We start from the raw sequence: 13,508 nt of genomic DNA on the forward strand, positions 1-13,508 counted from the left end.
TCCCTGGAGCGTCGGAGGCTGAGGGGTGACCTTATAGAGGTTTACAAAATTATGAGGGGCATGGATAGGATAAATAGTCCAAGTCTTTTCCCTGGGATCGGGGAGTCCAGAACTAGAGGGCATAGGTTTAGGGTGAGAGGGGAAAGATATAAAAGAGACCTAAGGGGCAACTTTTTCACGCAGAGGGTGGTACGTGTATGGAATGAGCTGCCAGAGGATGTGGTAGAGGCTGGTACAATTGCAACATTTAAGAGGCGTTTGAATGGGTATACGAATAGGAAGAGTTTGGAGGGATATGGGCCAGGTACTGGCAAGTGGGACTAGATTGGGTTGGGATATCTGGTCGGCATGGACAGGATGGACCAAAGGGTCTGTTTCCATGCTGTACATCTCTATGACTCTATGACTTTAAGATACTCCTCAGCCTCCCAACGCTCCAGGGAAAACAACGCCAGCCTATTTAGCCTTTCCCCATTACTCAAACCCTCCAATCCTGGCAACATCCTTGTGAAATCATTTCTGACTCTTAGAGTTTTGCCGCAAAGGAGGACATCGCGCAGTCTGTCTCTTTGAATGAACTGTATATTTTAGTTCCTTGCCTCAGCTTTTCCCCTTAATTCAACAAAATAGTTCAAGTTCATGTCAACATGATTTCTCAAAGTTCTCAATGGATTCGGTTGCATTGCTCTTTGAGGTAATGTGTTATGGATCTTAATAACTTTCTGTGTGAAGAAATCTCTCTAATTCTTTCACCTCTCATTACCAATCCGTGTGTCTGAAGAAACAGTCATTCCCAATTTGCTCCCTCAAATCCCCTTAAAATTTTGTATGTATCAATTAGAGACCCCTCTTTTCAAGTTTGCCAGTGTGTCTTAAGTCCCTCACCCCCAATATCATCCTGTTAAACCCATTTGTTCCCCTTTCTAGGCCCCTGATATTGTTCCTAAGTGTGATGCCTGGAATTGTACACAATATTTCAGCTGAGACCTATTCAGAGATTTGTGAAACAAAACCAAAATATACCATAAAGCTGCAAATCTGAAATAAAAGCAGAAAATTGCTGGAATTGCTTAGTGGGTCTGGCAATATCTAGCAAGAAAGAATCAGAGTTCATGTTTCAGTTCCATGTGTTTTCATCAGAACCAGGAAAAGTTGTTCATGATTTAGATCATAGAGCCTTTCTTCTGCTTATGTCTCAGCCAATCCATATTTCAATAGTTTCTCTGCAAAGGTCATCCCTACATTTCTTTTAGTCTGAATAAACCTGGCTTCATGCAAGTTTAATTCACACCTGCTCACTTCAGATGCTTAATTACATTGATTTACTGATTTTGTCTTAAAGTCTATGTCCCTCAGCTCTACATTTTATTTATTGCATTGCTTCTGCCTGTGCAACCCTGTTGGTTAAAGAAATGGTGAGTTCTGGTTGTGATCTTGACCATCTTATTCTGTTTTGTTTGATTTCCACCATTTAGTCCAGGCACACGAAGCACTGCTTCAAGTCAGTAATTGTATCCAGGTAATAATTCTTGTGGTACCTAATGGCTACATCAATGGGCATCGTGAATAACAGGTGTCTTTGGATACATTCCTCCTGAAATAGAGGGCTCCCAGTTGATTACCTTGAATTGAAAACATTGAAAGAGCTACTTGGAAAGCAGGTGCCTTTCAATAGGTGGCCATGTCACATTGACGAAGAAACAAATGGGGTCAGTTTTCAGTGAGTCACTAAGAACAAAAATCCTAGTGAGGAAAAAGAAACTTTGAATTCACTAAACTTTAAATTAAAACTCCAGCTTTTCCATTGCAGTTGCCACTCTAACCTTCAGTCACACTATCGGTGGTGCTTGATATGTTGCTGCAGCAGCATAAGCCTCTTCCCTTTTCAAACACTGAATTTATTGGCCGTAGCACATCGGTTGAGTACATCAGCATTTACACATCCCAATCAGTAATTTTATTATTGTCAAAAAGCTTGTGGCAAGCAAACATTTTACCATAACCCTGATGTTCCTGAGCACCACCAAACAATTGTCATAAATATAAGCTCTCACACCGGCAGCAATTTCCTGGTTAATATATATTGTTCCAAAAGCCAGTCTTACCTGCATAAATTTAGAAACACTTTCAGGATGAAAATGTACTTTTGAAATAATTAATATCCTCCAGGCTCCTTCCCTGATAGATCCAGAGTAACACCATACAGAAAGTTTTCTAGTGATGTATCCTCAATCTCTGGCCATCAGCCAAAGTTGTCAAATGATTTACAGAGAAGAAGTGACTTGCACCATTTCATTATGATGAGAACCATTTTATTAAACATTAGGCTCACTAATGTGATTGCTGCAGTATCCTGGCACGAGGGGCTACGTTATTAGCAATGGAGGCCTGAGGCGGACTTATGCCCACATGCTCAATTCTCTCCAATTGCAGGCATAAAGCACTTAACACTAGGAGCCTTCACACTGAATGTGCGCAAGGCTCATTAAGCCATGAGCTCTGTTTAAATTAGCAGTCATTAGCATATTACAGTTGGAGCTTCTGAGCAGCACTTCAAAAGCTCAGTATCTGTTCGCAATGGATGGAAAGTGGACAGTTGTAAAATTTAAATCATTTTCCTAGTTGTAAAAGGGCCAGATATCATTTATGCCCACTTGTGGCCATTTTTGAAAGTGTTCTCACATCCCCAAATTTGTTTGAGATAAGAAACGTGATGAGTTGGGAAGGAGACACCCTATCAATTCTAGCTGTTTCCTGACATTGTGGCCAACTGATCCATGAGCTGTGTCATGCTGAGTAACACGTATTGGTGTTGGATTGGTTGCTTTACAGATTGGGCAGAGTGATACTGGGATTAATAGGGTTATGAGGAAAGGTAGCAGGAGGGGTAAGTGGAAATGTGGAGTTCAGGTAACAATCGGATCAGCCATGATCATACTGAACAGCGGAGCAGACTATGGCTTACTCTGTTTTGATTCATATGTTTGAAGGCAAAACTTGCATTCTTTTGAGTATAGTAGAATAGTGGTTGAGACATTTGAAATATTTAAAGTCAGAAACAAATTCGATAGGGGAGCTAGAAATGTTTTTGTTAGGTGGGGAAGCCTAGATCAAGGCGCAGAACATTAACGTTGGAGCTAGGCGTTGAGGGGTAATATCAGGGAGCACATGTCTTCACACAAAATATTGTGGCAATTTGGACTTCTTTCCCCCAGAATGCAGTCAAGGATATGTCAATTGAAAAATTAAAAAATTGGATTCATTGATTATTGCCAGGTAAGATCAAGATGTACGAAAACAAGATGTATAAATGAAGTTAAAATTATTAAGCTGAGTCATGGGGCTGCATGACTTCCTTGTGTTCCAATGTTCCTAGAAGAATAGCAATAATATTTAAATTAACTAAAGTTTCAGTAGGAAAGGAGAGTACTTTGGACGTAGGTGTGTATCTTGATGATAGTTGATGCATCATGCACAGCGGTGCTAAACTGATATCCTAGCATTGGGACTGTTTTACATCCCCATTTTGCTTTTGTGTGTAAAGTTGTAGGAACCCAAGCCAGTTGATAAGGTCATTCAGGATCAAGAGGCATGTTCTATTAATTTGGTGAACTTGCTTAATCTAGCATATAGTTACAATGAAAGATATTCAAATGCTTCCTTATCCTGCCGACCAGAGAAGTCGCAAAAGGAAGGTTCAATATGGACTGCTTTGAAGCACTGCAGTTTTAGATATACAAGCAAAAACTGCCACCATTTCAAACATGGCAAGATATAATAATGGTACTGACATGAGTGAGCAATTGATCTGTGAACTTTGGTAGTGTTTTCATGAGGAATGTTGGTCATGGAAAATTCTGCCTGCTTCTTCATTGAATAATGCCATGGAATCCCTAATGGTTATTCAAACAAACTGAGGCACCCCTGGTTTAAGAGCCCTGTGATTTACTGCTCTCCACTATACTTACACAAGTCAAGGAAATACAAGGCTAGAAATAATTGTAATGATATCTTGAGTTCTTTCCATATTCTGCTGACATTTTTGAACTGTTAACAATAAATACCTCCAAAATAGGTAAAGTAATATTGTTGAAATGTAAATGCTTCCTCAGTTCATCTGCTAATATAGTTGACCATAATATCTACCCTTGACTACAGTAGCTGCTGGTGTTACACTCTTGAACATTATTACCTTCCAACCCTTTGATTAAGTTGGTTGAACTTATTAGCAGATCAAAAGCTTATCAAACGTCATCAGATATTGGTTAATTATACCAAATGTTTACAGTAGACATGTTGATGTTAGAATCAGATTCGGTACTGTTTGATGCATTCAGAAACTATTCTTTTAACCTCAATAAGTGGATTTTTTTTCACCTGTGGCAGAAACAGTACAACAAATTATCTCTCATACTGTGTTCTGTGATACAGGGGATGAAGATACCTGTCAGACTGCACAATTCTAAATAAACACAATTATAAAAGAGGATATAAGTTGTATAATGTTCTATTAGTGTTCTCATTCTGTCACCTGACGAGATGATTAAAAGATGTTCATTTCTTTGTTAATAATCTGTGTGGTACGAATTGTGGTTTGACTTTGACTTTATTTAAATAAACCATTCCCTGGTGGAAAGATTTAGCCCAGTTCTACCTGTTAAACGTAAACAATGGAACCAGGCAAAATTGTACAGGATTTCTATTGTGAAACAAACAATGAAGCAAAAGGTAGCCCATTACAGAATCCCAAGGGGTTTTGAATTTTAAAGTCACGTTCATGCAGAGTTTGGTTTTGCATGAAGATGTTTTCTGTTTCTTTATTTCCACCATCTCTGTGATATTGTTTGGTCAATTGTGGATAATCCACCAGGATAGAACTATCCCTCTGTCACATGTATGAAATGACATTGGTATTGTGCTCTCTTGTTCAACTGACAGCCCATCATGAGCAGACTGTAAGATTTATGCACATGGTGACAACTTCATTTCAACTTCAAAATACTGTACAATGCAATTATCTTTTTAGGATCTCAACATTTGATGGGTTTTGTGGAGATTTTTTTGACTCTCATTTTACTGTCCATATATGTCAGAGTGCACAAGTATGGTGTATTTCACAAAAAACATTATAGTGGTATTGATCAGAATTTTACCCTGTCATACCTTGAAATCAAATGCATTTTTTAATTTAAACTTGCTTCATCCTTAAATACCTAGTGCAATGTAACAAGCTATGTTGAGTCAACACTCTCCAAGGGTTAAAAAAAGCCTCATATTTTGGAAGTCATATATAATTTACAATATTCAATCAAACTTATGTCAGTTTCCAGCTTCAATATTTTTTGAAGTGCAGTTTATGCTCAAGCCGTTATCTGTTGCCCTGCAGATGCTGAAAAAGCCATGCACAGCCCAGAGCAGCAGTATTGAAACACACTAATGTGAGCTCATTCTTAAACATTAGATTAAAAGAAAGAGAATCTCAGTCAATAAAGCCAGCAGGAAACATTTTATTTAATTATTTTGAAAGAAAATTTACACAAAGGAAGAGCAGTTTCTAAGGATCCAGTTGTTTTCCCATCTCATTTGCCATGCAAGTTTAGTATTTGTTTTTTGTCTATTCTTTTTGCTGGGGAACTGCTCTTTTTAACCTTATTAAAGTGCAGCATCTCAGTTATGCTGTGTCTGACAGGACAGTTCAATTTAGTGCGATCTGTGCTAATGTTCCTAAGCTACTTGTTCAATAAGGAACAATTGCTGGTAATGATTCACAGGACAGACGGATCTGCCAATTTTCTTGCAAGTACGCAGACAATTATAATGAGCATTGTGACCTTTCTGAATGTCACACATCACAAAATCTGGTGACACAACGTGACAGGGCGTCAAAATAAAAGGAAGGCATGCCTTGTTGATACTGTTATCTGTGCAAACGTGTTGTGATAGACATTATATTAAAAAATTCCTTACATTGTGAAGGTAGAATCAAAGTGAAAGCCCATTGTGTGCATCGAGGCCAGCCTCCATCATTGTGTTTATATTGTGATAGGATGAGGAACACCATAGAACACAATGCTATCCCAAATTCATTTCTGGTTTACTGATTAATCTAGTGTGAAATAGGTTAATTAATATATTTTGAAGTCAAATCCAACATTCCAAGTTATAGTTACAAAACCATGGGTGGATGTAACAGTGCAATAGAAGCAATAAAGAAACCAATTGAAAATGGCAATCAGCTTTTCTGCTTGCTAGAACATCAGACTTGATTTTTGATTTTGTAATTGTGAATATATTGGAATCTTTTTGGTGTAATTTTCAAATTCTCCATAGTTTAGCCCTTCCTCCAGCATTTTCTATTATCATGCTGCTGCCCAATGCCAAGCATGCCATAACAGCGGGATGGACAAGTGTGTGAACAGAAGCATATGTTGGGCAGTGGATAAACTGCGAACACTGCAAATTGCAGTCCACAGAGCTTAACTTATCAATGGCATGTAATTGAAACCCAATCTGCACAAAGCTGCAGTAATCATAGCTAAGCACCCAAACAAGCCCTATATCTTATAATTCACTAGGCATGAATTACATTGACTGCGCTGATCAAAAAATAATTCCCATTCCTCAGAAAAACAGGCAGATGTAGTTCAATTAACACAATGTGAATTAGGCCATAGACGGAAGCAGAGCAATTTTGGGAACTGACTCAGAAACCAATGAACCAGCAAAAAGACCGGAGTTGGGCTTGTGCAGTCAATGAATACTTTCTCAACAAAATGATAGTGCAAGGCAAAAGATCAGTCAAAGGTATAGCAATGACAAAAAAAACTCAGAAGACTATTGCCTTCAACTAAATAAGCAAAGGACCTTGATTAGATTAGATTAGATTACATTACAGTGTGGAAACAGGCCCTTCGGCCCAACAAGTCCATGCACATCTTTTAGACTGAATGAGGAAACCGGAGCACCCGGAGGAAACCCACGCAGACACGGGGAGAACGTGCAAACTCCACACAGTCAGTCGCCTGAGGCGGGAATTGAACCCGCGTCTCAGGCGCTGTGAGGCAGCAGTGCTAACCACTGTGCCACCGTGCCGCCCATAAATTCTTGCCTACTCCTGTTGATTCCTACGTTTCTCTCAATGCTACTGTCCTGTTACAAAATGATCTTCTGTCTGCTGTTTGCTCACTTTCTAAATCTAGTAAATTTGCTCCAATCAGCCTTCAGAATTTTTCCACTGCCATCCAGTGCTAGATCAGACTGATTCCAAAGGTTTCTGCTCTCGTCTTTGTGAACACTGCCCTCCACTCTTCAACGGTTTCTCCACTCCAAGACCTTTGTTTTACCTTTCAACTACATTGCCTTCATAATCTTCTCAGTATGTGGACTCAGGGTTTTATGTTCCTTCACACTCTTTTGAGCAGATGCACTGACCTGAATGTTTAACATCTGAGACTATTATGTCCAAAATTCTAAAGCGCTCCTGAAAGCTATGTAAATGATGTTCTGCAAATACTGCATTTTTTGCCATCATATTCTTTGAGCTCACTACAGTTTGCACCTGCAGTTTAAGACATGATCCTTTCTTTTTGTCTGTCCCCTGTTATTCCAATCAGTGAGAATGTCTGTCTGCTTGGTTCTGTTTTAAATATCCAGAGCAGCTCTACCAATAGATACTCTTCCCATCTCACAGGATCACCTCCAAAGTTCCCCAAGGATTCCCCTTCTGTTTGCATCATTATTTACAAAATGGGTTCAGCTTTCCCACCTGTAGTACTGATTAGTCCTACTTCTTTACAAGTGCTCCCAGCTCCTTCAATAGCTTTTAGCAATCAAAGTGTTTACTTGATATCCAGTCTTGGATAAATCATGATTCCCTCCTGCACAACATTGAGAACCAAAGCCCTTATCTTCTGCTGCAAACTCAGTCCTTTTGACATTGATTCCATTCCTTTGCCTCCATCAATCTGTTTGCAAGCTTAAATCCTGTTCAACCAAAAGTGAGCTGCTAAGCTCTCCATCAATAAGACACTCAAATTATGCTTTTTCCCCAAGTTACCTAACACCGACCTTTGACTGAAGCCTTTCCTTGTGCATGTGATAAAGTACCACATGATAGACATTTTAGGAAAATTAAAACCGTGGGTTGGGAAAAAAAGTGACTGTCATGTGTGCACATTTACCTTCAGACCAAAAATAGTGAATTGTTGATTTTCAGACTGGAGGGAAGAGACAGCAGTGAATCCCAGGGGTAGTGTCAGGACCACTGTGGTTTTTGATGTATATTGATAACTTGGATTTGAGTGTACACAGCATAATTCCATTCTTGGCAAATGTCCAAATCTCAGAAAAATAGTTAACAGAGAAGAGGATCGTAAGAGGTTTGAAACTACATGAGCAAGTTTGTGGAAAGCTGTAATCTACTGACCATAGAATCATAGAATCCCTACACCATTCAGATTAGCAAGTCTACACCGACTCTCCAAAGAATAACCCACCCAGACGTATTCCCCTACATTTACCCCAGACTAATGCACCTAACCTACACATCCCTGAACACTATGGGCAATTTAGCATGGGCAATTCATCTAACCTGCACATCTTTGGATTGTGGGAGAAAGTTGGAGCACAGACACTGGAGACTGTGCATACTCCACAGAGACAGTCGCCTGAGGCTTGAATTGAACCTGAGTCCCTGGTGCTGTGAGACAGCAGTACTAACCACTAAAACACCATGCCACCCCTCTGCCGACCACTTCAATGTAAGATCGTGACATCCAAGTTCCTGATCCCAATCAATCTATTCATCCTGGGATTAGAAGGTCATATCTTTCCCTCTGCCTGTACCCCACCAAAAGGAGGAAGATGGTGTAGAAGTTTTATTAAGAGTCCAATCTGCAAATTAATGGAGGGAGAAAGTCAAGAGGAACTGCCCTCCCACTGACAAAGAGGAGCAAAGAAGCAAATGGAGGGTCACAATCAGCTCGGACTGAGGAGGCAAGCTTGGTTTAGTGAGAGAAACTTGCTTATCTCAAACCTGAAAACCAGATCAGGTAACTGACCAGTAACATTAAACAAGCTCACTGATAAGAACATAGACAAATGGCAGACAGGAAAAGAGCAGCTGTCCCATTTAACATGCTTGACACTTATGATGCCTGGGGATTCATTAAGAAAACATGTTCTGACCCAGCAACCATGTAATCACCTGAAAGTGACAAATAAAACTGGAACGAAAAACAAAGTAAATAAGTGGAAAATTAAATTTTCTCTGATTTCTTTAAAGTGATCGCATTCACCATACACATATTAAATATTAATCCACTTACCTTTTAAACCTGTCATTGCATATTTTGTCTGTTGTTGAATAGAGTTCTAAAGACTGTTGATTCAATTGGTTGTTAACACTTTTTACTCCGTATATTCACTGGTTACATGCAAAATAGAATAGCTTAATTTGGAGCTAGACATCTCTCATCAAGTGTTTTACATCACTTGGAAAGTTCGAAAAGGTATATATGAGAAACATAAAACTAGTTCAGATCATAAGTGTCATGGTAATAGTATCATGAAACTGTATATTGTGCAATACAGACAGACCCCTGAATGCACAATGCTCAGGTGTATTGAGAACAGACCCGAAAGACATCTGAGAGTATGGGTGAGGGGCAGGCAGAATGTGGTGTGGGATGCGCAGCAGAGTTTTGGATTTGCTGACGAAATATGCAGAGAGTTGAAGATTAGAGGCCTAAAAGAGAGAACTGAGTAATAGAGTCTGGAGATTACAAAGTCAATAATGAAGTCAGCATTGTCTAAGGCAGCATGGTGGCTCAGTGGTTAGCACTGCCGCTTCACAGCGCCAGGTTCAATTCTAGCCTCGGGAGACTGTGTGGACTTTGCACTTTCTCCCCGTGTCTGTGTGGGTTTCCTCCGGGTGCTACAGTTTCCGCCCACAATCCAAATATGTGCAGGTTAGGTGAATTGGCCATGCTAAATTGCGCATTGTGTTCAAAGATGTGTAGGTTAGGTACATTAGTCAGAATAAACATGGAGTGGTGAGTGGGTTGCTCTTCGGCGGGTCGGTGTGGACTTGTTGAGCTGAGTTGCGTGTTTCCACACTGTAGGGATTCTGTGATTCTAAGATCAGTGTGGAAGCATATATATATGCATAGACATGGATGAGTAGAATAGCCCTTTTAGGTGATGAGAATATGAATTGGGTTCGAGCAGGAGCCAAGATTTTACATAACTCGGTTCATTAGTCTGAGGCTGTTGCTGTGCATCAAGTCAGTGGGAGAGCACAGATTGTGCTTAGAGCCAAAAATTATGGTTTGTGCCTGGTCTTTGTATGGAAGACTGCATTTAGGACTGATAACATAAAAGTTGATAAAGATGAACTGAGTATCATCAATATACAGGTAGAGAAGGTCAAGCATGGATGTTTTGGGAGCTTGAGTTAGAGTGCGGAGCTGGTGTCATGGTCATGTCAAACTCCTAAAGTAAATTGGGATGTAGACACGACTTATATTTTTAAAATAGAAGACAGTAGTATGAAACATTGAAACTAAACCCATAAAATTAATTACAGAAAACCAGATAATTTCTTTTTTGGTTTTTGAAGATAGGGGGAGAAACAAGTCTGGAGATGCCAGTTGACAGTCCATCACCATTTCAAAATGCCAATGACTGCCAGCCCCCTAAAATTTGAACCACTTTCAAATAAAGTGGTTCAAAGAGAGTGGTTGTAGCTGGAATGTTGATAGCTCACTAAATATTACCCCACTATTTTAGTTGCTTTGGCTTCAATCCATTGTGTGTACAATGGAATACATTAATACCGACATCTCATGACTGAAACTGGCTGGAAAGGGAGCAAATGGCTTATTCATTCACAAGGGTAACGCAGAAAGGCAGTCTACATCAAACATTTGAATGAGAGGTCATCCAGCAAAAGAAAGAAGGCCACCTCAAACTGACAGTGATCTCAGGCAGTGAAAATGAAACAGAAACCAAAATTGCTGGAGAAAGTCAGCAGCTGTGGCAGTATCTGTAGAGAGAGAAGCAGGCATTTCTGTGGCACTCAGCTTCTGTAAATGAGAGTTGGATGCAGCTGATTATCATGTAATGTAAATAGTCATTGGTTCCAATGCCAGCATTTGGTTTGTATTGTGGGCATGAACGGCATCCTCTAATCATTTTGTTTGTGTTTGTTGTTGCTGGCTATGAATAAGAGCTCACCTTTGGAATTGTCCAGTTGCTTGCCTGTATCTTGATGTTCCCCTCCTAGACAATAACAATCTGCAGGTCTAACCGTAGGCACTGGGGACAGACTGTTGGTGACTTGAAGATGGTTTTTTGACAAGATGTAGCTAAGGATGAGTAAACTTATGTGGCTTGGTGTTTAAACACCAATAAACATGAGAAAATGGGGTTGTACCTGTGAGGGAGTGTGAGCCATGCCAGCTACATTCCATGACCAATCTGTCTTTATGGTTACTGTGCCATTGGGTTGCTAGTTGGGGCAACCCCTAATTACCATTGCCTGCCCAGGTGCATGGTGGCTTTTTAAAGATAGCATGGGCACTGGGGGCACTAGTCTTTTGCAGGATGTGTGTGAATGGTGAAATGTTCCTGGAACAATGGGGTGATAGAATGGGGCTAGAACTAAGAGAGTGAGCAGAGCTCCAGCAGCAAGGTACACCGTTAATGAGGCAAATTTGGTGGGATACAATGAGAGATCTCACAAGGCCTCAGAAATCCCTCCTATAAGAAACTCAACAAAACTGGGTTGATACAGCCAGATTCAGCCCATTAGTACTTGTAGGGTCTTGCTTTGTGCATAATTGCTGCTATATTCCCCATATTACATCAGTAATCATTTCAAACATACTGTATTGTAAATCATTTGAGGATGTCTGGTGGTCATGAGAGATCCAATGTATTTGCCTTTCCAGCTGTCTTTTTTATCAGTATTCCTTCAGTCTGGTAGCACACATTTAGTACTGGTCTAGGTGTGATTTATAACTCGCATAAAGTGAGCTGTGTAACAATTTGAAATTTGCAGCATGACTAAAATTAATTGCCTGCAAGTCATCCCTCTCAATAATTGCCTCAATTGATCTTTTATACTTCATTGGTGTAAAAGATTTATTGTCGTGTTATGCCTATGTCAGGATTTGCAAACTAATGTAAATACCACTGAATTGCAGCATAGCACCTGGTATGTAATCTTCTCTGAGGTGGATACGTCTGCATTTAAAATTCCAGATTGTCGGAGTATCCCCTCATGACCCCGAATGCCTAAAGCCAGTGTTGTGTTGTGGTTTAGGTGAAAGCAAACACTGTTGCCTTTGCCATAAAGTGGAATGTCAAATTTATTTTTCCTGACATAGGAGAATCCATCTAGTGGCTCAGGAGAGAAATTACAAATGTTGCACTCATTCCTGGTTGTGTGTCCGGAAGATTGTAATTTGATATCTACATTGCAATAATATTCATAATAAACAAATACAATATGTTCCAGCAGTGGAAATGAATTGTTAGAGTTTCTAGATTTTTACTGAGTACTGATAAGTAAACAGCATTTGAAAGTGCTCGGTGTGAAATCGACCTTCTTAAAATATGATATGAATTAGACTTGGCTAAAATCTTTGGGAGAAAAGAAGAATGTACATACCGGTAGCTCAGTCAGAATTGACCCTCTTCAAACTACAAGCTATGAATGCTGAGAACTATTGATGTCAGCCAATGATGTAATTTGAACTTGCATGACAAATTTATTGAGTGAACATTTCATAACATTTTGTGGTGAGGATCGCACACCATCTGATAGAATTAAGGAAGCTATCTCTTTTTTTCTTGATATTACAAAGCATGATCCCTGACTGTCTGTGTGTACTACATTAAATAGAAGCATGAATTGAAGAGCTAGAGACCCAGAGTTTAATTCTATATCTGATCTATCAGTGGAAGCATTCTTCCCATGACACAGCAGGGTTTGTGCTCAAGCTCACTCCAGGGATTATTTAGGCTGACAACTCAGTGCAGCACCGAGAGAATGCTGCCTTCACTTTCAAATGAAATTTTAAACTACTGTTCTTTCATGTGGATCTAAAAAAACCAAAGACACTAATTGGATAAGGATATGGAAGTACACCCAATATCCTTGTCAACATTTATCCTTTAAACAATACCTGAAAACATGATAATTCATTTCATTGCTGTTCATGATGCCTTTTCTTTGATGCAAAGATATACAGCAATGGCTACATTTCAGAAATATATAATTGACTGTAAAGCACCTTGTTGCATTTTGCTGTACAAACTTCAAATGTAAATTTCTTTTTATGCTCACTATGAATGCAGTTTTCTGCTGGGTATATGAGATTGCTAAATCAACCTTAAATAATTGCACAGGATACTTTAGCCAGAGTGACATTGGCAAATTTGGATTATTTTGTTAAGAATTTGTTGAATGGATTTTTTGTTGGTGTAATGTGGGTATCAGGAAT

At 39.5% G+C, this 13,508-nt stretch overlaps 1 protein-coding gene across 2 annotated transcripts in view; it reads left to right on the plus strand.

Annotated features, from left to right (window-relative positions):
- pcdh19 (protocadherin 19) overlaps window positions 1-13,508 on the plus strand; it is a 116,485-nt gene that overhangs the window by 47,280 nt on the left and 55,697 nt on the right. The window lies entirely within an intron of this gene.

The sequence above is a fragment of the Chiloscyllium plagiosum genome, chromosome 15 (assembly GCF_004010195.1).
Source record: "Chiloscyllium plagiosum isolate BGI_BamShark_2017 chromosome 15, ASM401019v2, whole genome shotgun sequence".
Taxonomy (NCBI): domain Eukaryota; kingdom Metazoa; phylum Chordata; class Chondrichthyes; order Orectolobiformes; family Hemiscylliidae; genus Chiloscyllium; species Chiloscyllium plagiosum.